Source organism: Phascolarctos cinereus, unplaced genomic scaffold, assembly GCF_003287225.1.
Source record: "Phascolarctos cinereus isolate Bilbo 61053 unplaced genomic scaffold, phaCin_HiC Scaffold_9;HRSCAF=440, whole genome shotgun sequence".
Classification (NCBI taxonomy): domain Eukaryota; kingdom Metazoa; phylum Chordata; class Mammalia; order Diprotodontia; family Phascolarctidae; genus Phascolarctos; species Phascolarctos cinereus.
The window spans coordinates 134,573,192-134,599,219 of record NW_027556402.1 but is presented as its reverse complement, the minus strand read 5'-3'; positions in this window follow the sequence as shown (position 1 = coordinate 134,599,219).

The following is a 26,028-nucleotide window of genomic DNA, read 5'->3' as shown; positions in this document are numbered from 1 at the left end:
TCTTTTACTCTGTCCCTCCTCAAAAGTGTTTGCTTCTGATTACCCTTTCCCCCCAATTTGCTCTCTGTTTTATTACCCCCCACACTTCTCTTATCCCATTTTGTTTTACTTTCCTCTAGGATAAGATAAATTTCAATACCAATTGAGTGTGTATTTTATTCCCTCTTTAAGCCAATTCTGATGAGAATAAGGTTCACTCTTTCCCTGTCACCTCCCCTCTCTTCCCCTCCATTGTAAATGTTTTTTCTTGTTTCTTTTACGTGAAATATATATCCAATTGCACCTCTCCCTTTCTCTTTCTCCCAGTATATTCCTCTCTGACATCTTAATTTTTATTTATTTTTTTTTAGGTATCATCTCTTCATATTCAGCTCACATCTGGGCCCTCTGAGTATATATTCTTCTTCTAACTACTCTAAGAATGAGTGGCCTTATTAGTTACAAATATCATCTTTCCAAGTAGGAATGTAAGCAGTTAAATTTTAATAGGTCCTTATAATGTCTTTTTCCTATTTACCTTTTCATGTTTCTCTTGAGTGTTGTATTTGAAAGTCAAATTTTCTATTTAGCTGTGGTCTTTCCTCAAGAATGCATGGAATTCCTCTATCTCACTGAATATCAACTTTTTTCCCCTCGTGGATTGTACCCAGTTTTGCTGGGTAGTTGATTCTTTGTTTTAATCCTAGCTCCTTTGATCTCCAGAATATCATATTCCAAGTCCTCTGATCCTTTAATGTAGAAGCTGCTAAATCTTGTGCTGTACTGATTGTGATTCCACAATATTTAAATTGTTTCTTTCTGGCTATTTGTAATATTTTCTCCTTGTCCTGAGAACTTTGGAGTTTGGCTATAATATTCCTAGAAGTTTATATTTTGGGATCTCTTTCAGGAGGAGATCAGTGGATTCTTTCAATTTCTATTTTATCCTCTGGTTCTGGAATATCAGGGTACTTTTCCCTGATAATTTCTTGAAAGATGACATCTAGGCTTTTTTTTTTTGCTTATGGCTTTCGGGTAATCCAATAAGTTTTAAATTCTCTCGCCTCTCTCCATTTTCCAGGTCAGCTATTTTTCCAATGAGATATTTCACATTATCTTCTATTTTTTTTTCCATTCTCTTGGTTTTGTTTTACAATTTCTTGATTTCTCACAGAGTCATTAGCTTCCATTTGCTCCATTCTAATTTTTATTATTTTCTTCATTTCTTCAGTAAGCTTTTGGACCCCTTTTCCATTTGGCCAATCTGCTTTTTAAGGCATTCTTCTCCTCATTGGCTTTTTGGAGCTCTTTTGCCATGTGGTGTAGTCTATTTTTTAAGATGTTATTTTCTTCAGTATTTTTTTGGGTCTCCTTTAGCAAGCTGTTGATTTGTTTTTCATGATTTTCTTGCATCACTCTCATTTCTCTTCCCAATTTTTCCTCTACTTCTCTTACTTGCTTTTCAAATTCCTTTCTTTGAGTTCTTCCATGGCCTGAGACCAATTCAGATTTTTCTTGGAGGCTTTGGATGTAGAAGCTCTGACTTTGTTTTCCTCTGAGTGTATGTTTTGATCTTCCTTGTCACCAAAGTGAGTTTCTATAGTCAGTTTTTTTTATTGTTTATTCATTTTTCCAGCCCATTATTTGACTTTTTAACTCTTTGTTAAGGTAGGGATCTGCTTCCAGTGTTGAGGGTAAACTCTACCAAGCTTCAGGGGTTTTGTGTACCTATTTTCAGAGATACTTCTAGGGACCTGGAAGTTTTCACTTCTTCCAAGGTGGTATGATGTAAGGATAGGTGTTTACTCTTCTCTTGGCCTGTGCTTTGACCTGTGAATGACCACAAGCCCTCTTTTCTGCCCAGGAACTGTGAGGAGGGTTCCCTCTTCACTGCTGTCACAAGCTCTGCTGTGCTAGTGCTCCTCCTAGCCCCAGAACTGCCACCCAGGACTGCAACCCAGATCCAAGTATGGACAAAGCAACAAAGTCCTGCCTCAGTTGTAACAAAGAGACCCCTGTAATCTACTGACCAGTTATTCAACTCCCTTACTGTCTGTGGGCTGAGAGCTCCAGAAACAGCAGCTGCTTCTGCTACTGCTTCTGATTCATTCACTCCCAAGGCTTGCTCCTGGTTTTCTGGGGCCAGAGCTATGCTGGGGCTGATCCTCTCTCACCCAGGTCTGACACATCTCTCCAATGAACTTCTAAGTTGTCTTTGGCATTTGTGGGCTGAGAAGTCTGGAAATTGTCATTACTGCCAGTGATGCAGATCCTTGAGGCCTGTTCCAGGTTTGCTGGGTCCCAGTCTGTGCTGGCACAGCCTGTGCTGGACTGTGCTCTTCTCTCAGCCTGGTGCAACAGACCTTTCCTCTTGACCTTCCAGGTTGTCTTGGGTTGGAAGTTTTTTTTCCACTCTGTCTTTTTGTTGATTCTGCTGCTCTAGAATTTGTTTACAGTAATTTTTCAAAGGTATTTGGAGGGGTTTTCAGGAGAGCTCAGGAGAGTTCCTGCCTTTACTCTGCCATCTTGGCTCCACACCCCCCAAAAAAAAAAATATATAAAATTCTGACAAAAGTTTCCCACACAGGAACTTATGCAGTTAAGCAATTTTACTAATAGGGTAACCTGAAAGCAAGGTGGATTGAGGTAGATATGAGTGTAACCCAAAACTGAACATTTGGGTAGACCCCTCAGGAGTTCCTGGATGTGGTAACCCCAGGTTTTGGATAGATCCACAGCCTGGGAGAATCAGAAATACCCTGTAGCCATCTTTGGCATTCTTAGAGAGTCACAGGGGTCAAAGGAATTTCTGGGTGTGGATAACATTTAATGACATAAAGTTGGATTTAAACAGTGTATTGATTTTTCCTGAACAGTATAATAAATCTTTTGCTCCACGTTTTTCTTTGTTTGTTTATTAGTTTGTTTTTTTAGGAAACTCCTGTTTTTTTCCCTAACACTCTAAATTATTAAATTTAACCCTTTTAAGAAAATTTGAAACTGAAATTTGGTTCCCATAGCTATAGCATAATTGTGCTTTGAGTTGAAATATCTCTGTGTGTATATATTGTGTGTTTTGTCTGTGTAAGCTTTGTTTCCACTGTTTGTGTAGGTATGATTTACAGGGAGGCAAGAATAGATATGTCTAGAGCTTTCTCCTCCCATCCTTCTCCAATGGAAACTTTGAATTCTGTCAGGAAGTGTGGATGTTGTGGCCAGAGGCTTGTCATTCTACTCTCTTAATGGAGAGGATAATATTTATTTGATTTCTTTAAAATTGTTAGTCTAGGGGAAATAAATTTTAGGTTCAAGCAACACTCCTGATCACTATAACTTACTGACAAAGGAAAGCCCTAAGCACTATAACCAAGACTTGACTCTCTTCCCATCAAATGGCAGTTGCACAATAAATGCACGTTGAAAATGGGAAACAAAGGTATTTGTCCAAATTCATAGAAAAACAGAAATCAGAGAAAATATAGAAATAGGACTATATATCAGATTAAAATCCAGGTCTTCTTGACTACATTTCTTGTTCTCTATTTACTGTCTTAAATAGATCCTTCATAGGTCAGCATTTATTTTTTACCTTTTATCTGCACTTAATAATACTCTAAACTACATGATAATTATTTGTTTCACATACTCCCATGAAACTGTTAGCTTTGTAAAAGAGAAATTTCTTTGTATCCCTTGCACAGTGTCTGTGTATATAGTAGGTACTTAAAAGACTGTTGAATTGTTTATCAAATATCTGAAAGTTATCCATTACTCTTTGATGCTTTATCTATCTCCTAACAAGTTTTTCAAGTTAAAAGTAGAAATGACTGACTATCATATTTGAATTAGTTATTTTTTCCTAAAGAAAAAAATAGTTCATATAGAAAGAATAAGGAAGAAGGGATAGACAGTTTGAGTGGTACCTTGGTATCTCTGAGATACCTAAAGAACCAGTATATGATCACTGCATTACAATGTAATTTTACAGAGGATGTAGGAGAAAATATGGATATGGTTTATGTAAGATGAGAAACTTTGGGAGGGTTGCTACATTTATTGTTCAAGGGAAAACTCATACTAATTCAATTGCTCATCTTCACATTATCCAAGTAATATTTGGTCCTAATGTGTCAATCTGAAGAATCTTTATGCACTGATTTGACAATTGTGTCTCAGAAATATGACCATATGCTAACAATATTCTCAGTCAGCAGCAACTTATTATCTATTAGAAATCAACTGGCATCTAATAATATCCTACTGTGGCTTCTCCCACCTGCTCCCCAACCCCAATCAACTTTCCAACACCTCCAGTAGTAAAGTAAATTTTGTTAAATTTTCAAAGCCTTATGAAATGATAGTAGTTCAATTTTCTGGGTAAAAGATTAGCATTACATGCATGGCAGTCCTCAAAAGAAGAGATCAATGCTTCTGTCATTTTGTGATGCAGAGGATTTTCCAACTTCTGTGTTCTTTGTATTTTTTTTTCTTTTCTTTGTAGCTCATCCAAGTTTAATTTCACTGACTTGCTTTTCATGTTATTTATCACAAAACATCTCTGTTTTCTCCCTTCTGGTACAAGCAGAAACTGGAACTGTTTCTTTTGGAAACATAATTACAAGGTCTTTATTACAGTGCTATTAGCGCTCCAGATTCATATTATAATATTTGTATTGTAATCATGTTTGTGAGGAGAGATGGAGACAGAGGAAAAGCTCATATTTTATCTTCCTTTTTTTCTATAACTTTTTTATATCTAGTGAAAGTAAATGCTCTGAGATAATTATGGTAATATAAAGATGGTTACCATTATATGATAAAGACAATGGGAAACAGGAATGTTTCATGGTTTCACATTTTGCTATGTAGAGAGAATTTAATTTTTTTTAAGGAAAAAAAATCATTCTAAGGTAGAATACTGAAAAAAAAGTGTAGAGTTTGTTTTTTTTCAATTTTTGAGTTCCTCATTGCTCACTCATACTATTGGTAAAATATTGCAATTATTTCCTTCCTTAATGGAAAAATATGCCAGCAAAGGTTGTTTTAAAATTAATTTCATGTAAGTGAGTATGTCCATTGATTTCCATTATAAAAATTAGATACATTTCTCTAGAAAAAAATATCATTGCCTAGATGTGTAAAACCATAACAGTGTTGCAAATTTTCCAATACCATATCAAAAGAAAAAAATAACTAATAAAATATCAAAAAATATTAAAATAGTAATATCCAAAATTATACAAGTACCCCCATATAAATCACAATATAAAAATGCTGGGAGCCAAATTACACTATTTGAGATTCTACTATTACAAACTTCTTCTTTGTGTGATACTTCAGTTACATAGGGGTCAGTTAGCTTTAGCAATTTTGAAAAAAAAATTGTATCAGGTACTATAGTTACACTTGGAAGTCAAGGCAGTGTTTTCTTTGATATCTTTTCCTTCCCTCAAAACTACCAACCCCTTTTCTTGATAATACTGACAACTTCTCATTTTATTATTGTTACAATAAGCTTGGAGCTGACACCATTCTGATTTTGTTACTCCAAATGAGTCTGTGATTTCAGACACTACTCATATCTGCAAGCTTTTTTTCAATGCCTTATTGTTTTTAACTTTTTAAGGGCAAATAGAAACCTTTTTTCACATCCTTATTTACCTTGGGTTTTAAATTTCTTTATTTATTCATGACTAAACAAATGTAAATGTCTGGAAATATGTTGAAAATTGTAAAGTGCTATTGAAAAAACATATTTCAACACTGAAGGACCTGGGATTTCTTTAATTGAGGTAGTCCCACCACTGATGCATATTCCAAAACCACCTCCCACATTCAGGAGATGGTTCATCTGTATTAGAATCTAAAGTCTACCAGGATATATACTTTGATATTTTTGTCTTTTAGTTTCCAAGTCCAACATAGTCATTTGAACATAGTAAGCATTTAATGAATGACTATTGAATAAAACTCCATCATGGGTTTATATGGACAACTTCTTAGAATGAGCCTCTCTGTTGAGCAGCCTTAGGGGTCACCCACTTCTCCCAGCACACACAAACCCAACCACTTATGGAATAAATAATGAACAGCAACAATTGATGGCATTTATATAGCTCCTTAAGGGTTTCAAAGCACTTTATAACTGTTATTTTGTTTGATCATCTCAGCAACCCAGTGAGATAGGTGCTATTATTATTCTTATTTTATAGATGAGAAAACTGAGGGTGAAAAGGATTAACTGCATTACACAGGATCATATAGCTAGTAATTATTTATGTAAGGCAGGATTCAAAATCAGGTACTTTAGATAATTGTTCTATACACTGCATTATCTCCATATACCACATAACACAGTTAGATATAAGGAAGCTTCATCAGGAGCTTCCATTTTTGTTGTTCAATCATTTCAGTTGGATCTGACTCTTTGAAACCCCACTTAAGGTTTTCTTGACAAAGATAATGGAGTAGTTTGCCATTTCTTTCTCTTGCTCACATTACAGATGAGATACTGAGGAAAATAAGGTTAACTTATTAGCCCAGAGTGACATACCCAGCAAGTATTTGAGGCTGGATTTGGAATCAGGTCTTCCTGACTCCAGATCCTGTCCTCTATCTACCGTGTCATTTAGTTCCCCAATATTCCTCATATTTCTTCTTTGTGTCAGACTGAAGGCATATCCACCTGGGTCATATTTCCTGTAATGACCAGCTACCTACCTTGTAGTCCAAACCTGTTTGTTTGGTTGTAGTTTTCATCTAATAATCAAAGGGACAATGTAAAACAGCAATGCATTCTAGAGCATGTGTCATTAACTAGATGCATTAAAAGGTCATTTGGCTAACAAGATAGTTAGTTATTCCCATTGACATACTATTGAATTTTTTCACTTGAACACATAGAACACTGGGCAAAAATAAATTCTGTGTGTGTGTGTGTGTGTGTGTGTGTGTGTGTGTGTGTGTATGTATGTAGGGCAGCTAGCTAGAGCAGTGGATAGAATACTGGGCCTGGAGTCAGAAGGACTCCTTTTCATGAGATCAAATCTGGTCCCAGACATTTACTAGTTGTGTGACCCTGGGCAAGTCTCTAAATCCAGTTTGTCTCAGTTTCTCCATCTATAAAATGAGGTTGAGAAGGAAATGACAAACCACTCCAGTGTTTTTGACAAGAAAACACAAATCGGTCACTAAGAGTCAGACAAGACTAAAAAAAGACATAAAAATGTGTTGAAGTGTTATATCTACATCTATCTATCTATCCTATGTATCTATGTATCTATCTATCTATCTGTCTATCTATCTATCTATCTCTCTATCTCTCTATCTATCTATCCTATGTATGTATGTATGTATGTATGTATGTATGTATCTATCTCTTTTATCACTTCAGTACTGTTCATGGGCTTAACCATTTTAATTTCAGTCCATGGTTTGCCATTTCCTTCTCTAGTGTATAACCTTTTTGTTAGAATACGCTACTATGACCTGTCCATCTTGGATAATTCTGCACTGTGTAGATCATAGTTTCATTGAGTTATGCAAACCTCTCCACCAGAACAAGGTAATGATGCAAAAAGTGTCTTTCTCATTGGAAGATGTATACCATGATATCGGGAAAGAGGGGAAGACAACTACAAGTAGTTATAGTATTAATGAAGTGACTAGGCCAAAACTGAAAGAAAATTCAGCTGAGGATATGAGGAATGTCAAATGTTTAAAGATCAATATTGCATAAGAACCTAGAATGTTGAATCTATGAACCAAGGTAACTTGTATCTGGTCGAACAGGTTATTGAATTATTAAACATTTATATATTGAATGCCAGTAAAATTAAATGGATGAAAATGGTTGAGTTTGATTCAGGTGATCATTTACAATGTGGGCATGACTCCTTTAATAGAAATGGAGTAGGTAGAAGGTTCTTCTTTAGACTTATGGGACCCAGGATGGCAGACTAAGTAGTGAATCTCTGTAACTCACCATGTTAAGCTTCAAACAACCATCAAATAGTGCCTCAAAACAAATCCTTGAGCAGCAGAACCAGAAAATAAAAAGTGGGATGAAGTAAACTTTTAGCTCCAGAGACCTGGAAGATTGACAAGAAAAGTCTGTCTCATTCAGGTAAAAAGGGGAGCACACAGCAAGACAGAAAACATCTTAGCAACCTAGTAGCAAGTCCTGCCTCAGAAGACCAGTGGGAGATCCTGAGCTCCAGTGTGATGGAGCAGGAAAATGCCAATAACAAGACCCCCTATGTCTGTCAGCATAAACAGAGAACTGGCAAACTCCAGCCTTGAAAACCTCCATGTGCTTTGGCATAGCCCTGTTCAAATAGGTAACATCCATCGGCCAGACCTACATCTACTTCAGCCTTCAGGAAACACAGGAACACCCCACAGGCCTCAGTACATGCCAGACACCATCATTAGGACCATGGCTCAGCATCAGGTAAGCTGCCAGAGTTCTACAGCCTCCAGCAGCATCAGCCCCCCCCCAAACCCAACCCTTCAGTGCAGCACCAGACATGAGGGTTCTCTCAGGCCTCAGGGTAACATCAGTGCAGCATCATGTGAACAGCAAGGGCATACAGCCTTTGGCACAAGAAGTCTGGGACAATGACCTTTCCACCCTGGACACAGAGCTCAAATTTATAAGACAGGAAGGAGGCCAAAAAAGATGAGCACAAATAACAACAACAACAAAGAATTTGACCAAGGAAAGATATTATGATGACAGGGGAGATCAAGACACAGACTCAGAAGATGTCAACCATGTTAAAACAACTATTGGCAAAATCCTCAAGCCCATAAAGAACTCATGGAAGAGCTATGAAAAGCACTAAAAATCATGTAAGAGAGGTCGAAGAAAAATTGGGAAAAGAAATGAGAGTGATGCAAGACAATGATGAAAAAGAGTCAATAGCTTGGAAAAAGAAAAAAAAGTGCTCAAAAAGGAGAATTGGACAAATGCAAAAATCCACTGAAGAAAACAAAACCTTAAAAATTCAATTGATTGAATGGAAAAGGAAGTCCAAAAAATAAATGAGGAAAATAATTCCTTAAAAGTTAGAATTGGGTAAGTGAAAACTAATGACTCTATGAGACATCAAGAATCAATCAAACAAATTCAAAAGAATGAAGAAAAAAGAAGAAAATATAAAATACCTCATTTGAAAAACAACTGACCTAGAAAATAGATCCAGGAAAGACAATCCTAGAATCATTGGACTACCTGTAAGCCATAGTCAAAAGGAGGACCTGGACAGCATCTTTCCATAAATTAACATGGAAAACTTCCCTGCTGTCCTGGAAAAAGAGGGCAAAATAAGCATTGAAAGAATCCACCAATCACATTAGGAAAAAAAGATCCTAAAATAAAAACTCCAAGGAACATTAGAGTCAAATTTCAGAACTAGTAGGTCAAGGAAAAAAATACTGGAAGTGACTAGAAAGAAACAATTCAAATACCAGGAAGAAATAATCAGGATTACACAGGACTAAGCAGCTGCAATAATAAAGATCAGAAGGCATGGAACATGATATTCTGGAAAGAAAAAGAGCTAGGACCACAACCAAGAATCACCTACCTGCTAATATTAAGTATAAGAGTATAAACAAAATACAACAGCCAATCAATGAAATAAAAATAATTTTAATCTTTCTTAAGGAGAAGACCAGAACTGAACAAAAATTTTGATTACCAATATGAATACCAAAGACAAACAAACCTAAAAAGGTAAAAAGAGGAAAGAAAACCTAAGGCATTCAATGGAGCTGAATAATTTACATCCCTACAAGGGAAGATGATACTTGTAATTCTTAAAAATTGTGCCACTAATAGAAGCTATAAGGAATATACATAGAGGGTGTGGGTATTAGGTGAATTAGAGAGAATGACACAAAAATAATTAAAAGACAAGAAAAAGGAGTACACTGGTTGCACAAGGAAAAGAGAGGTAAAATGAAGTAAATTATTTCACATGAAGAGACATAAAAAACTTTATGCAGGAGGTAAAAATGGGAGGATGGGTGATGAGCATCACTTGAAACTCACTCTCATCAGTTTTGGCTCAAAGAGGCAATAATATACACAATCAGCTGAATATAAAAATCTGTCTTACAAGACAGGAAAGTAGGAGGGGAAGAAATTAAGTGAAGTGTGTAGAGAATGACAAAAAGCAGGACAGATCAGGAGGGGTGGTAGGAGAAAAACACTGTCAAGAAGGGAAAGTAAATGGAGAGAGGACAAAGAGGAGGAAGAACAGGATGGAGGGGAAATGTAGTAATAATAACTCAATGTGAATGGGATGAACTCTCACATAAAATGGAAGTGGATAGCAGAGTGGATCAAAAATTTGAATTGTACAGAATGTTGTTTATAAAAAACATACACAATGGAGAGAGACACACACAGAGTAAAGACAAGGGGCTGGAGCAGAATTTATTAAGTTTTGGCTGAAGTAAAAAAAAATAGGGATAGCAAACCTGATCTCAGAAAAAGTAAAAGCAAAAATTGACCTAATTAAAAGAGGTAAGGTATCTAAAATCAACAACAAAAATTATATTAATGGGGATAAGCTTGAAGTTTCTTAATAAGATCAGGGGTAAAATAAGGATGCCCATTATCACCACTGTTATTCAATATTGTATTAAAAATGTTAGCTTTAGCAATAAGAGAAGAGAAAAAAATAAAGGAACAAAACTATCACACTTTGCAGATGATATGATGGTATACTTAAAGTATCCTAAAGAATCAACTAAAAAACTATTTGAAATAATTAACAAGTTTAGCAAATTTTTCAGGATATAAAATAAACCCACATAAGTCATCAGCATTTCTATATTACTACCTAAGCTCAGCATCAAGAGATAGAAAGAGAAACTCCATTTAAAATAACTGTAGACAATATAAAATATTTGGGAGTCTACCTGCCAAGACAAATCAAGGAACTACATGCACACAATTATAAAACACTTTTCACACAAATAAAGTCAGATCTAAATAATTGGAAAAACATCAGTTGCTCATGGGTAGGCCGAGCTAATATAATAAAAAAATGACAAGTCTACCTAAATTAATTTACATATTCAGTGCCATACCAATCAAACTACCAAAAATTATTTTATACAGCAAGAAAAAATAATAAAAATATTCATCTAGAAGAACAAAAGTTCAAGAATATCAAGGGAATTAGTGAAAAAAAATGCAAAGGAAGGTGGCCTAACCATACTGGGTTTAAAACTGTATTATTAAGCAGCAATCATCAAAGTTATTTTTATTGGCTTAGAAATAGAGTGGTGGTGGTGGGAAGCTAGGTGGTGCAGTGGAGAGAGCGCTGGCCCTGCAGTCAGGAGTACCTGAGTTCAAATCTGGCCTCAGACTAAACACTTGACACTTACTAGCTGTGTGACTCTGGCAAGTCACTTAACCCCAATTGCCAAAATAAACAAACAAACAAGCAGACAAACAAATAAATAGCTGAGAAGTAAACAAGCAAAGAAACAAACAAACAAATAAATAAATGTATAAATAAATAAGTAAATGGAGTGGTGGATCAGTGGAATAGGTTAGGTGAACAAGGCAGAGTACTTAATAACTATAGTAATCAAGTGTTTGATAAACCCAAAAACTCCAGCTTCTGAGATAAGGACTCACTATTCCACAAAAACTGCTGGGAAAACTGGAAAATAGTATGGCAGAAACTAGACATAGAACATCTAACATCATATACCAAGGTAAGGTGAAAATGAGTACATGATTTAGATGTAAAGGATGGTATAATAAGCAAATTAGGAGAGCAAGGAACAGTTTACCTGTCAGATCTACAGAGAAAGGAATAACTTATGACGAAATAAGAGATAGAGAATAGTATGAAATGCAAAATGGATATCTTTGATTATATTAAATTAAAAGGGTTTTGCACAAAGCCAATGCAACCAAGATTAGAAGGAAAACAGAAAGCTAGGAAACAATTTTTACTGCCAGTGTTTCTAATAAATATTTTGTTTCTCAAATACAGAGAGAACTGAGTTAAATTCTAAAATGCAAATCATTCCCCAATTGATAAATGGTCAAAGGATTAGAAGGGCCAATTTTCAGATGAAGAAATTAATGCTATCTATAGTCATATGAAAAATGCTCTAAATCACTATTGATTAGAGAAATGCTAATTAGAACAACTCTAAGGTGCCACTTCATATGTGTCTAACTGGATAATATGACAATAAAGGAAAATGATAAATGTTGGAAAAGATGTAGAAAAATTGGGACATTGATATATTGCTGATGGAGTTGTTCCAAACTTTCTGGAGAGCAATTTAGAACTATGTCCAAAGGGCTATAAAACTGTGCATACCCTTTTTTCCAGCAATACCAGTACTAGTTCTGTATCTCAAAAAGATCATAAAAAAATGGAAAAAGTACCTACATGTAGAAAAATACTTATAGCAGCTCTTTTTGTGACAAAATATTGCAAATTGAAGAGATGCCCAACAGTTGGGGAAAGGCTGAATAAGCTGTGGTATATGAATGTAATGGACTACTATTGTGCTATAAAAATGATGAGGAGCAGATTTCAGATAAACCTGGAAAGACTTACATGAAGTGATGCTGCGTGAAGTGAGCAGAAATAGAACACTGTACACCATAATAGCAACAAGGTGTGACGATCAACTTTGATGGTCTTAGCTCTTCTCAGCAATACAATGATTTAAGAGAATTTCAAGACTCATGATGGAAAATGCTATCCACATCCAGAGAAAGAACTATGGAGTCTGAATGCAGATCAAAGCATACTATTTTCTCTTTTTGTTGTAGTTGTTGTTGTTTTCTTTCTTGTGGTTTTTCCCTTTTTCTCTGATTCTTCTTTCACAGCATTACTAATGTGGGAATGTGTTTAATATGATTGTAGATATCAAATTTCTTGCCATCTTGAAGAGGTGGGAGAGGAAGGAGGGAGAAAGAAAAAGAATTGGAAATCAAAATCTTATAAAAGTGAATGTAGAAAACTAAAAAAAATAAATAAAATTTAAAAGAGAGAGATACAGAAGGAAACTACATATTGCTAAAAGGTATCATACACAATGAATAATATCAATACTAAACATATATGTACCAATTAGAATAGCATCCAAATTCTTAAGGGAGAAATTAAATGAGTTATAGGTTCATGATCAAACAAGAGATAGAGAGCATTATGAAATATAAAATGGATAATTTTATCGTATTAAATTAAAAGCTTTTGCACAATCAGATCCAATGAAAACAAGATTATAAGGGAATCCAAAAGGTGGGAACAATTTTTACAGCCAGTGTCTCTGATAAAGACCTAATTTCTAAACTACATAGAGGACTGAGATAATGCAAAGAAATAGGAGAAAACAATAGAATAGAAAAGACAAGAGATCTCTTTAAAAAAATTAGAGATATCCAGGGAACATTTCATGTAAATAATGGGCATGGTAAAATACAAAAGTATTTAATAGAATTAAGAGAAACTAAGAGAGAAGAGTACACATAAGAGCTACAAAAAAAAAATTAGCTTGGGGGGCATAGCCAAGCTGGAAAAGTAAAAGCAGTGACTTGCTTGAGCTCTCCCCCAAACTTCTCCAAATACCTATAAAAATGACTCTAAACAAATTCTAAAGCAGCAGAAGCCACAAAAAGACAGAGTGAAACAAATTTCCAGCCCAAGACAACCTGGATGGCTGATCAGAAAGGTATATCACACTGGGAAGGAAGAGGAGCACAATTCAGTATGGGCATGCAGACAAGGCAGGCCTCAACAAACCTGAAACAGGCCTTAGGACTAAATCATGGGCAACTACGGCAGTTTCCAGACTTCTCAACCCATGAACATCAAAGACAACTTAGAAAGTTGGTAAGAAAATTTTAAGTTTGCTGTGAGAGAGAAGTCAGACCCCAGTCCACAAGTGTGGCCCAGGGCTGCAGCTGCCTCAGGAGCTTCCAGCCCACAGACTGAGGGGGAATTAAGTGGCTGATCAGAGGGGGATTGCAGGGATCTTTTTGCTGGTGCAAGATTCTCTTGCTTTGCCTGTGCTTGGATCTGAGTCATACTTCTAGGTGGCGGTTCTGGGGCAAGGAGGAGCACTGATGTGGTGGAGCTTGTAGTGGTGGTACAGAGAAAATCCTTCTCACACTTCCAAGATAGAAAAGAGTGGTTGCGGTCCCTCATAGACCAGAGCACTAGCCAGGAAATGAGTAAACATCTCACCCTTCATCATAACACCTTGGAAGAAGTGAAAATTTACAGGTCCCTAGAAGTATCTCTGGAAACAGCTGCACAAAATCCCTGAAGCTTGAGACAGTACATGCTTCACACTGGAAGCAGCACCCCTACCTTAACAAAGAGCTTATAACTCAAATAATTGTCTGGGATCATGAGCAAGCAGTGCAAAAAGAGTCAGACCATAGAATCTTACTTTGGTAACAAAGAAGATCAAAACATACAACCAGAAGAAGACAACAAAGTCAAAGCTCCTACATCCAAAGCCTCCAAGTGAAATATGAATTGGTCCCAGGCCACGGAAGAGCTCAAAAAGGATTTTGAGAAGCAAGTAAGAGAAGTAGAGGAAAAACTGAGAGTGATACAAGAAAATCGTGAAAAGCAAGTCAACAGCTTGCTAAAGGAGATCCCAAAAAAATACTAAAGAAAATAACACCTTAAAAATACTCTAAGTCAAATAGGAAAAGAGGTCCAAAAAGCCAATGAGAAGAATGCCTTAAATATGGTACCTAAAATGAACGACAATAGTCCAGATGTAGTCTGACTAGGGTATCACCAGATTTTCAACCTAGAACTTGTATCTCTCATAATTTGTTTTTGCTTCCATGTCATGTTATTAACCCTTATTGAAACTTGAAATAAATTAACCTTTTTTTGTTGCTTTTTCATCCAAATGTTCATCTATCTATGTTTTTTGCCATCATTTACATTTAATTTTCATATCCCAAGTCTTATACTTTACTAAATTACATATTTCTATAGTATTTTAAACATTGACATTGATAACTGTTTATCTCAGTTGTAAATCATGTATGGATTCATCACATATGACATCTATTCCTTTATCTAAGCCATTGACGAAAGTTAGTAATCAGGTAAATAAATAAAAAAAAAGTTGGAAGGAAAGAAGGTAGAAAGGAAAGAAGAAAGTAAAGAAAGAAATAAGAAAGGAAGGAAAGAAAGGAAGAAATAAAGGAAGGAAAGAAGGAAGGGAGGAAGGAAGGAAAAGTCTATCATAGATCCTGAGTACTCTCATCCTTTAAAGCTGATGTCAAGCCATTATTGGTTACTCTTTGGATCTGGGCATTCAAGTATCCACCTGAAAATTCTGGTGTTTAACCCACCTCTCTCCATCTTTTTAATATAATAGCATAAGACATTATCAATTCCTAAAAGCTGGGTAGTCTATCATTACAGCATTACTCAGATTTAAGAGGCACAAGAGAAAGAATGTTGGGCCTGGAGTAAGAAGCCCTGTTTTCAAATCATGCCTCCAACACTTACTATCTGTATGACCGCAGGCAAATTACTTAACCACTTTCTACCTCAATTTCTTCAAAAGGAAAATGATGAAAACAATAGCATCTACATTCCAGGATTGTTTTGAAGATCATAGAAAGTATTTGACTATTTTTTATTCCTTTCCTTCATCTTTTGATGAACCTTCTTAATAATATAATGAAACAATATGGATGAAGCTATGATAGGTCTGGTCATCACTGCTTTAAATTTGAGATATTCACTGAACAGCCGTTCAAAAATTTAATCAATAATTTTGCTGGGAATTAAGATCACTGATGTCTACATTTTTTCAGACTCTATATTTTTGCCTTCTTGGGAAAAAATGAGAGAAAGTATCACCATATGGTACCTGTCCTTTTTAAAAAAAGATGAGAAAACTGAGCATGGGAGAGTTAAGTAAGTTGTGCAGGGTTACAGATGTACTAAGTGGCAGAGGTGGGATCAGATCCAAATTCTCTGCCTTGAAATCTCATGTTTTATTCACATAGCCTCTCTTCCTATTTTTTTTTCTACCCTAGAAAATAGATCATCTGCATCAAGTGACTTGAACTAACTTTTGAAGTACTTTCTCAATGATTACTCAAAATATAGTCTACTCCAAAATCTCAGTATTGTTTTAAGCTATTAATACTTAAAACTTCACAAAGTCTTCTGGATAATCTTGTATAATAAGGATGAAATCCCTAGTAACCACTTAGGTTTTGTCTTTTTTAGTCCAATGCTTGTTCTCATACACAGAGAAAGTAGAACCAGTATGAGTTGAGCTTTCTCTTATTCATAATCATCCCCCATGAAGTGGTCTTATTGTTTCTTTGACTCTGCTCTCTTTCTCAATATAGAGGAATGTATTTTGCTATTCTTAATTATCTTTACCAACATTATCTTATTTTAAGCTTTAGTATTTCTGGCATGATAATAAATTTCACTTTACTTTATTAACATCCCTGACATCCTGAGAGGTATCTAATTGGGACAGTAGATAGAACGCTGGGCCCAGAATCAGGAAACCTGAATCCAAATCTTGTCTCAGAAATTTAGTTACTGTGTGAGCTGTGTCACTCAACTTCTGTCTGCCTTAGTTACTGAAATGTAAAATGGAGATGATAATAGCCCTTACTTCCCACCTGTTCATGAGAATCAAATGAAATGTTTGTAAAGGACAGTACCAAGTTCCTGGAACTTAGTAGGTGTTTAATGATTGTTTCTTTACTTCCTTCTTTCCTCTGTTACTCAGTCTTCAACTCATCTCTTTTAGAGCCCTTTTTAAAAATCAGTTGATCAAGTTGAATGATGATTTTCCAGTGCATTCAGAAATGCGTCTCTTTAGAGAAACCCCTCATTTTCCTTATCAGAATCACTACTCCTTAATCTTTAGAATTACATTTAATTAAAATTATTTATTTGCACATTCTTTTTCTTTTAAAATTTGAGTTCCAGATTATTTCCCTCACTCCTGGGCCTACTGAGAAAGCAAGAAATATGTCAATTAAACATGTGAAATCATTTAAAATATATTTCTATATCAGCCATATCAAAACAAAAATGCAAACAAAATTTTAAAATCAAGAAAATTGTGCTTCAATTTGCATTCAGATATCATCAATTCTCTTTCTGGAGATGGATAACAATTCCTTTGGAATTGTCTTGGATCCTTGTCCCAATCAGAGTAGCCAAATCTTTCATAGTTGATTATATTTACAACATTGTTCTTACTATGCACAATGATCTTCCAGTTCTCAGTTCACTTTGCATCAATTCAAGTAGTTCTTGCCATGCTTTCCCCTCACAAAAATCACTGCCCTCATTATTTCCTACAGTACAAGAGTACTGCATCACAATCATATGCCACAACTTGTTCAGGTATGCCCCAACTGAGAACTTCCTCCCAATTTACAATTCTTTGCCACCACAAAAAGAGTAACTATAAATAGTTTTGTTCATATAAGTCTTTTTCCTTTATCTTTAATTTCTTTGTGGTACAGAACCAGTAGTAGTATTGCTGAGTCAAAAGGGTGTGCAAAGTTTTATTATTTTTTGGGCCTAGTTCCAAATTGTTCCCTAAGAAAGTTGGACCACTTCACAACTTCACCAAGTATTTATTATTTTGCTGATTTTTCTTCATCCCTACTAACATTTGTCATTTCAGAAAGGTGTGAGGTGGTACCTTGGAGTTATTTTAATTTGCATTTCTCTAGTCAATGGTGATTTAGGGGATTTTTTTCATATGATTATAGATATCTTTGTTTTTTTTCCCCTTCTGAAAAATACTTTTCTATACCCTATACCCATTTATAATGGGAATGGCTCTTACTTTTATAAATTTGGCTCAGTTCCCTATATATTCAAGAAATGAGGCCTCTATCTATGAAACTTGAAGAATTTTTTTTAAAAAAATATTTCATTGTTAGTGGTACTTTTTATCAAAATATATTTCCCTAATTATGTCTTTTAATTAAGTCTCTTTTTGCTTTTGCTTTATCTGAGATCATAATTGCTATTCCTTGCATTTTTACTTCAGCTAAAACAAAATAGATTCTGTTCCAGCCCTTTATTTTAATTCCATGTACCTTTCTGTTTCAAATGTGTCTCTTAAAAAAAAAAGCAACTTATTATCAGATTCTGGTTTCTAATAGATTTTGTTATCTGCTTCCCTTTTATGGGTGAGCTCTCCATTCACATTCACACTGTGTGTCTCTTCATTCCATTTTCTTCTATTTATTCTTTCCTTTTTTATGCTGCCCCCTTCTAAAGTTCCTTTTGCTTCTAACCACTTCTTCCCTTAATCTACACTCCCTTTTTTGACCCATTCTCTTATCCCCTTTCACTATTGGGTAAGATAGATTTTTTTTTTACCCAACTGAGTGTATATGCACATATACATGCATACATATTCATAAATACATACATACTTATATGTGTATAGTTTTTCTTCCATTTTCAATCAATTCTGATAAGAATGGGGTTCAAGCATTACTGACAACCCTATGTAAACTCATAACTGCCCCATAATGATAAGATTTTAAGATTTACATGTATTGTCTTCCCATATAAGAATGCAAAAAAAAATGTAAGAATGTAAAGTTTAATTTCATTGAACCCCTTATGATTACTCTTTTTTAGTTGCATTTTTATGCTTCTCTTGAGTCTTGTGTTTGAATCTCAAATTTTCTATTTAGCTCTGGTCTTTTCATCAGGAATGTTTGAATGTCCTCTATTTCATTAAATAGCCATTTTTCCTCCTGAAGGATTGTACTCAGTTTTATGAGGTAGGTTATTCATGATGGTAATCCTAGCTAATTTGACTTCTGGAATATCATCTCCCAAGCTGTCTGATAATTTAACATGGAAGCTACCAAATCTTGTGTGTTTCTGACTGTGGCATCATTGTATTTAAATGATTTCTTTCTGGCTATGAACAATATTTTCTTCTTTACCTTGAAGCTCTGGAATTTGGCTATAATGTTCTTTGAAGTTTTCATTTTGGGATTTCTTTCAAGAGGTGATAGATTCTTTCAATTTCTATTTTACCCCCAGGATCTAATATATTATGCACATTTGAATCCCTCAAATAATACTTTGCGTATATCCAGCTTGTTCTTCTCCCTGATGACAAAGTTCCCAAGTTAATATTTTGCTTTGACCCTTGATATGCAACTCAGCCAGCTTCAGGAAAGCCACCTAAATTCAGAGCATAATAACTTTGCCCTTAGAAGGGACTTTGTAGTATACCCTCCCCTCCAGCAGGAGCACATCTTTTTACTGGAATACCCCTCCTATCTAATGGGAGTACACTTTCCTTTCCAGCAAGAGTACCCCTTCCCACTGGATCATCCCTTCTTACTGAAAGAATCTATGTCTCTGTGCTCCTAAAAGTGTTGCTGCTCTTGGACTCTTATACTTTATGTTAGTGCATATGCTAGAGTTGTGGTGAGTTACCTCTCTCCCTCCCCACCCCCCTTTGCCATTACTTGTAATAAAACTTTGCATTGAACTGACTTCCATAGCTCTACATGTTATATCTAGCACCACAACTCATTAAGGAGTTGTTTTCCCCAATGTCTCTGACTGGCCCAGGGGCCTTTTCTAACACATACACTGAGTATCTGGACAAGGATTTAAGCTATTGAGGCCTGTACCTTCCTCTGGGGAACAAAGCACTGTGAGCCCAGTTGTAGAAAGCAAGGGCCAATAGGGGAGCCCTTGGCCTCCCATTAGGGACTCCCTTATGCCAGAAGACTGTCACAAAACACTGCCCAGTTCATATGCCTTCACTTATATGTTGGCTCCTCTATTTAGAATATGAGGTCTTAGAGAACAGGGCCTGTCTTGCTTTTCTATTTTTACCACTAGCTCTTAATCCAGTGCTCAACATATAAGAAGTACTTAAAAAGTGCTTTACCAATCCTTTACATTTTGGCTATTATTTAGAGTACATATATTGGCAGACACATATAGTCAGTTTTCTGCCATACCTTCCCTTTCAATTTAAAGACATTTGTGTTAGATTCCAAAAATGAGATAATTTTATGTTTTAATAACCCTCATTTGGTTCATTCCATCTCTTACCAGGAGCTCGTCTTTCCTGTATTTTAAATCTTGGTCCACAAATTCAAATCTTATTTTTATATACCGCTATTCTTTCAAAGAACTAAAGTAGGAAATAAGACAAATTGTGTGGTAGGGTATTTGGGGTAGGAAGGTGGGGCAGTGGAGAAAGTGGTAGACAAGGGGCCAGACTAGGACAAAGAAATGTATTTAAGACCTAAAATTCACAGGATTCTACAACCCCTATCCCATGGCACCAAACATTATCAAGTGTTTGTCTTTTCCGTTCAAATTAGTTTTCCCAGCACTAATGAGCTCAAGGACATGCGTTCTAAAAGCAAACTTGACTATTTTCTATGGCCACAAAATGCTCACCACAACTTGAGCCATCCATTTCATCATGTTTCCTTGGTCACAATGAGAATAAGCAGGAAAATGCAAAGGGTTCTCTACAAATTCATTGCTGCTATTAGAACAACTTGAAATGTATTGCCTCAATATCCAAAGGACATTATTTTTGTTTGTTTGAAAGTGGTAAGATATATTCTTTGTAACTCCTGTTAGTGGTATCCCTCTCTGACATGGACTACTAAGAAGTTATCACTCAGAACTCTCCCTAAGATAAAATGAGTTGGGTCCATTACTTTAGAATATTATGTTCTTTAGGTACATAGCAGTGTTAGCAATTGGATACAAGAAGGTGGTTGTGTCTGATGGTGATAAAAAAAATACCGGATATTCAGACACAGTGAACCAAGATAGCTAGATAGAGCTTCTCTCCTTCTACTCTATGCAGAAATCTTAGTATTTTCTTATATATGGTCTTGCCCACTTTAAGATGATTCTTGATGCTGTTTTAAACCTTTTTCCCCCAGTTGTTCAAAGGGTAGGTGCTGAAAATAATATATATTATAATATTCTCCAGTTACTGCACCCTAAGAGATAAAATAGCTACCACTGTTTGGGGAGTATGATAGGATGAATATTTACCAATGCCAAACCCCCCACCCCAGATTAGGCTATCTTTCATTTAAAAGTGAAAAACATGTCCCTAGGGCTTGATTGACCTAATGGAGAAGGCTCAATTGGTATCCTGCTTTTAGCATCCTGGTAGCTTCTGGAGAGCAGCTTCCTGTTCATTTAAAGGAATAAAACACCCTAGTGGATTTGGGGCTTTTAAATGTTTTGGATGTCCCAGTACCAGGTGAGTCACCACATCCTGGCCTGTTGGCCTAATCATTTCCCACATAAAGTGTTAGAGTACCCTGTTTGATATTCTTTCTATACTTTGATGAATTAATCCTTCATTTGTTAATTGTTGAATGAGTTATGAGTACCTCATTTAATCCAAACATTAAACCTGAACTAAGAGGATATGAATCAGACCACCCCAACCTCTTCTATCCTCCTCTATTAAAGAGAACAAAGTTCTCAAGGACTTATCTTCTAAATAAGAATTATACCTTTTCCAGAGGGGATCTTAAATTGGTCTGGAAATTCATTGTTCTATCTATACCTGATTGAAGTATGTCTCCCTTCTTTGCAGACTTCATCTAATAAAGCAGTCTGCATAGTCTACTTTCTTCCCACTGACTCCCCCCCCAAAAAAAAAAACAGGAACTCAATCCCAATTTGTCATTTGTATGTAGCTTAAATGCCCTTGGTACTGAGTAGAAGGTTGGCTTATTAGTCCCTGGTAATATTTAGTTGTGTGTGTGAGTATGTATGTATGTATGTATGTATGATGTCATTGTTGGAAGGTAGAAAAGGAAAAGTATTTTTTTTTCTGGAAATGATGTATGTCCATATGTCAAATGCAATGCCAAGTACATATTGGGAACTAAATAATCTGTTTTTGACTGTTGTAAATTGATGTCTTACATTTCATCAGAAAATTAATTCCTATGTGTTAGTAAAAGTGGATACTAGGACTTGGGGTTAAAGGTTCAGAGAAAGAAAGATGTTTTACTTAATTTACTGTCTTTTAAATGAAATTATATCTATCTATCTGTCTGTATATATATATATATATATATACACACACACACACACATATACATACACACATATACACATATATGTATACACACATTACACACACATATATACATACTTATATGTGTATATATGAACATATATATGTATATATATATTTATGTATATGTAAGTATATATGTTGCTAATAAAAATCTCAAAGTTTTGGAGTGTTTTCCTGTATTTGGCTCACCAAAAACATGTTCTATTGATTTTTTTTTCAAGTTAAATACATTTTGGTGGGAGCTAGGTGATGAAGAAGATTGAGTCTAGACTTGAAAACAGGATAAATACAGTTTGAATTTAACTTCAAACACTTAATAATTATGTGATCCTGGGCAAGTCATTGAAACTCTGACTCAATTTTCTCATCTCTGAAGATTGGAATCATAATAAAAATTACTGTGGGGTGTGTGTGTGTGTGTGTGTGTGTGTGTGTGTGTGTGTGTGTTTAAAAGGAGACCTTATATGTAAAATCCTTTGCAAATTTTAAAAGATCACATAAATAATAGCTGTTATTACTATCCCCTTTACCCCCAAAACAAACCCCACAAAATTGTCCTCCACCAGGGCCAAATAAAGACTCATTCATGTTTAGCCACACACACACACACACACACACACACACACACACACACACGCACACACGTGTATATATATATATATATATATATATGTCTATACACATATGTGTCTATATACATGTACATATATATGCATATACATACGTACCTATATATGCATATACATACATACACACACATGTGGAGGTAAACTAAAATGCCAGAGATAAAACAAGTGTGCATTATAAATGCTTTTTCAGGGTCTTCAGGGTACAGGATAAAGAGAATGTGTTAAGTAAGATACAGTCAATGATGCTGCATACTATATAATTCTTGAGAGAGGTAATGGACTCAAGATGCAGCAGGAGACATATTTTTGGGGACATGAAAAGTCTGACAACTTATTTTGTATGACTACACATATTTAGGGCAGGTGGTGTTTCTTTTTTTTTTATGGGGGAGACCCTTATATAGTAGTATAGAAGGAAGATATAAAGTAGATACCAGATAACATTAGAAAGGAATACACTATTAGCCAGAGGATTGGAAAATGCCTCTGACAGAAGGAAGACAGAAGAAATAGGAAAAAAAATGTAAAATAAAAAGGAACACTCAAATTCTTACCTCTGATAGACAACTTACATAAAATGGGTTAACAGGTGTGAAGATATAGAGTAATATTTCCTAAAACAGATGTTAATATTAAAAATTATGAAGAGCACATATGCAAGGACTTTAGCAAAGGGGAACTTCACCAATGGTGATAAATAAGGAAGTACTTGAGACAGTTGGGGGGGATAGAATATGTACTATTGAATACACTGCCATATGTAGTCACTATTGTGCTTATACTGCTTTTCTTTATTACAAGGGAAGATCCATTTGGTATTGAGGTTTGTGGAGTGGAATACCTAGAAATCACTGTAATGTTAAAATACAGAAATTATAAAAAAATTATTGAAGGAAAAAATAAATCCCTACCCGAAGTGATTGATCTTTCAGATATTAATTAAAATATTTTAGTCTTACAAAGTGGCTCAACTGCACTATGGAAAGCAATTTTCCAATTTTGAACAGCTGTTTGAAATTGAAAAAGGTTAGTTTTAGAAGTGAGCTTCCTATCACTGGAATTTTTCAGGCAGGAGCTAGATAATGGTCTCTGAGGAATATTCCCTGTACTGGGAAGGAAGGTAGACTAGATGACCTCTAAGGTCCTTTCCAACTCTAATATTCTAAGATGTTATTAGTTTAGTATGCCCCACAAAATGTTCTAACATGATTTTATTAGTTTAATAGGGCCCACTAAGAGGTTCTATTATGATTTTATTAGATTCATATGCCTCCACTAAAGTCTTATTTTGATGTTTCATCATGTTGTAGAGGTGACCCCAGTTTCTTGAAAGCTAAGCCTGGAAGGGCTTACTAAGTTTGAAAGGCTTTGAGTGGCAGCAGGACGACTGACTGTATACTTTTTATCCCAGCAGGCTTAGTTGAATTAGAAGAGAGTTATCATGAAACAGTTGGCCACCAGGTGATCATAACTTTGTTTAGCTACAGTATCTAATGGGAATAATCTTCTAAGGCATAGAATGATCACAATTTGCACTGGTAAAAGGAGAATCTATATCATGAATCCAGAGATCTTTCTGTAAACATTTTCATAACACCAATTTTCTCAGCATTGATTTCTTCAAAATGTATTCCCATTTCAGGAAGAGCAAAGTCAGGGCAGACTCTAAGTAGCAACATTCCAACACCTTGCATTCTGGCTAGGTACTTAATACCTATTCTTATGGATATTTGAAAAGAGTACAATCTTAACCAAAAGAGTTATAATTTAATCTAATTTGGGGAAAATAGGTGGTTATGTAGAGCAAAAGTGAGGCATTTTTGAGGGACGAGAGTAAGGAACATGCATAGGATTTTAAGGAAGCCCAAAACAAAAGTTTTAAAGGTCAAATTCTTGAATTGTGCATTCTGAAATAATGAAGTTAAATTCATCACATTCTAAGAGTTGAAAATATAATAACAGAAGAACCTTCAGAATGCCTTTAGAACTTCTGATCATTGGCAAGTTGTTTCCTAAGCTAAAAGCAAAATGTATTTTATGGTTATGACAGCAGACATAATTTCCTACTTGACAAATGTGGATTTTAATGTCTACCTATGAAGATGGAAGGGAAATTATAGTTGTATTCTAATATTAGAAGGCTTGCTATATGGCAGAGCAAATCTACCTCTTCCCTTTTGCAGACTTAGGAGTAGTGGGTAGATGTTATGGGAAGGTAGATATTGAATCAAATTGAGAAAAAAACAAACAAAAAAAAACTACAAACAATTAGATCCATCCTAAAATGGCATGGCCTGGTAAAACAGGAAGTCAATTCATCATCAGGACAGGTCTATGAAAAGAGATTTTTGATGAGTTCTTCAACAAGATAACCTCTGGTCTGTTCCAATTCTAATATTCTATGATTATTTTTGATGTGGGCTGTATCATTTGTTTTGCATTTGGAGTGTCCAGTTGTGGCTTGGTTCTGAAACAGGATCAATCTTATGCTTTTAACATTTGTTTATTTTCTTACCTGCTTAGGATAGGTGTTATTCTTACCACTGTAAGTGTTTTCCTATTTTAGGAAAAAATATTTTTAGAGAGACACTGTTCCCAAAGTCCTGGGTCCATGTCAGATAGTGAGGATGGGAATGAGTTATGTTAATGTGACTACTGAGCTCTGCAGAATGGCAGGTGAAATATTTTGTTGTTTGTTTCATTCTCAAAGAGGACAATGACATCAGGGAGGTGATAAATACCAAAGAAATGAAGACAGAATTCCTAGGTTGATCACTAAATGACATAGGGACTTTTCCAGGTTTATTAGTGATCCTAGTATTTGGGAGACTGTCTAAGAAATTCTGAGAGATTTTGATTGAATCTGAGAAAATTGGCAAACTTATTTGGTTATTTTCATAGTTTAGGTATTTGAATTTACCTATCTATCTAATCAATATAACCCAATATTTCCCTATTATCTCTAGGATCAAATATATGTTCTTTTGTTTGACATATATAACTTCTTACAACCTGGATTTTTTTTAACCATTCCAGCATACTGTGCCCATGCGCGCGTGCGCGCGCGCGCACACACACACACACACACACACATGCACACATGTGTGTGTGTATGTATGTATGTATGTATGTATGTATTAGTACCCTTCCTTTGTGAAGCTTTTGAAATAAATGTCATATCAATAAATGAATGAAAGAAAGAGGGGGATTATGTGTTTAATATGTGCCAGGATTTTTTCTATGCACTGGGAATACAAATATAAGCAAAAAGACAGCCTCTGCTCTC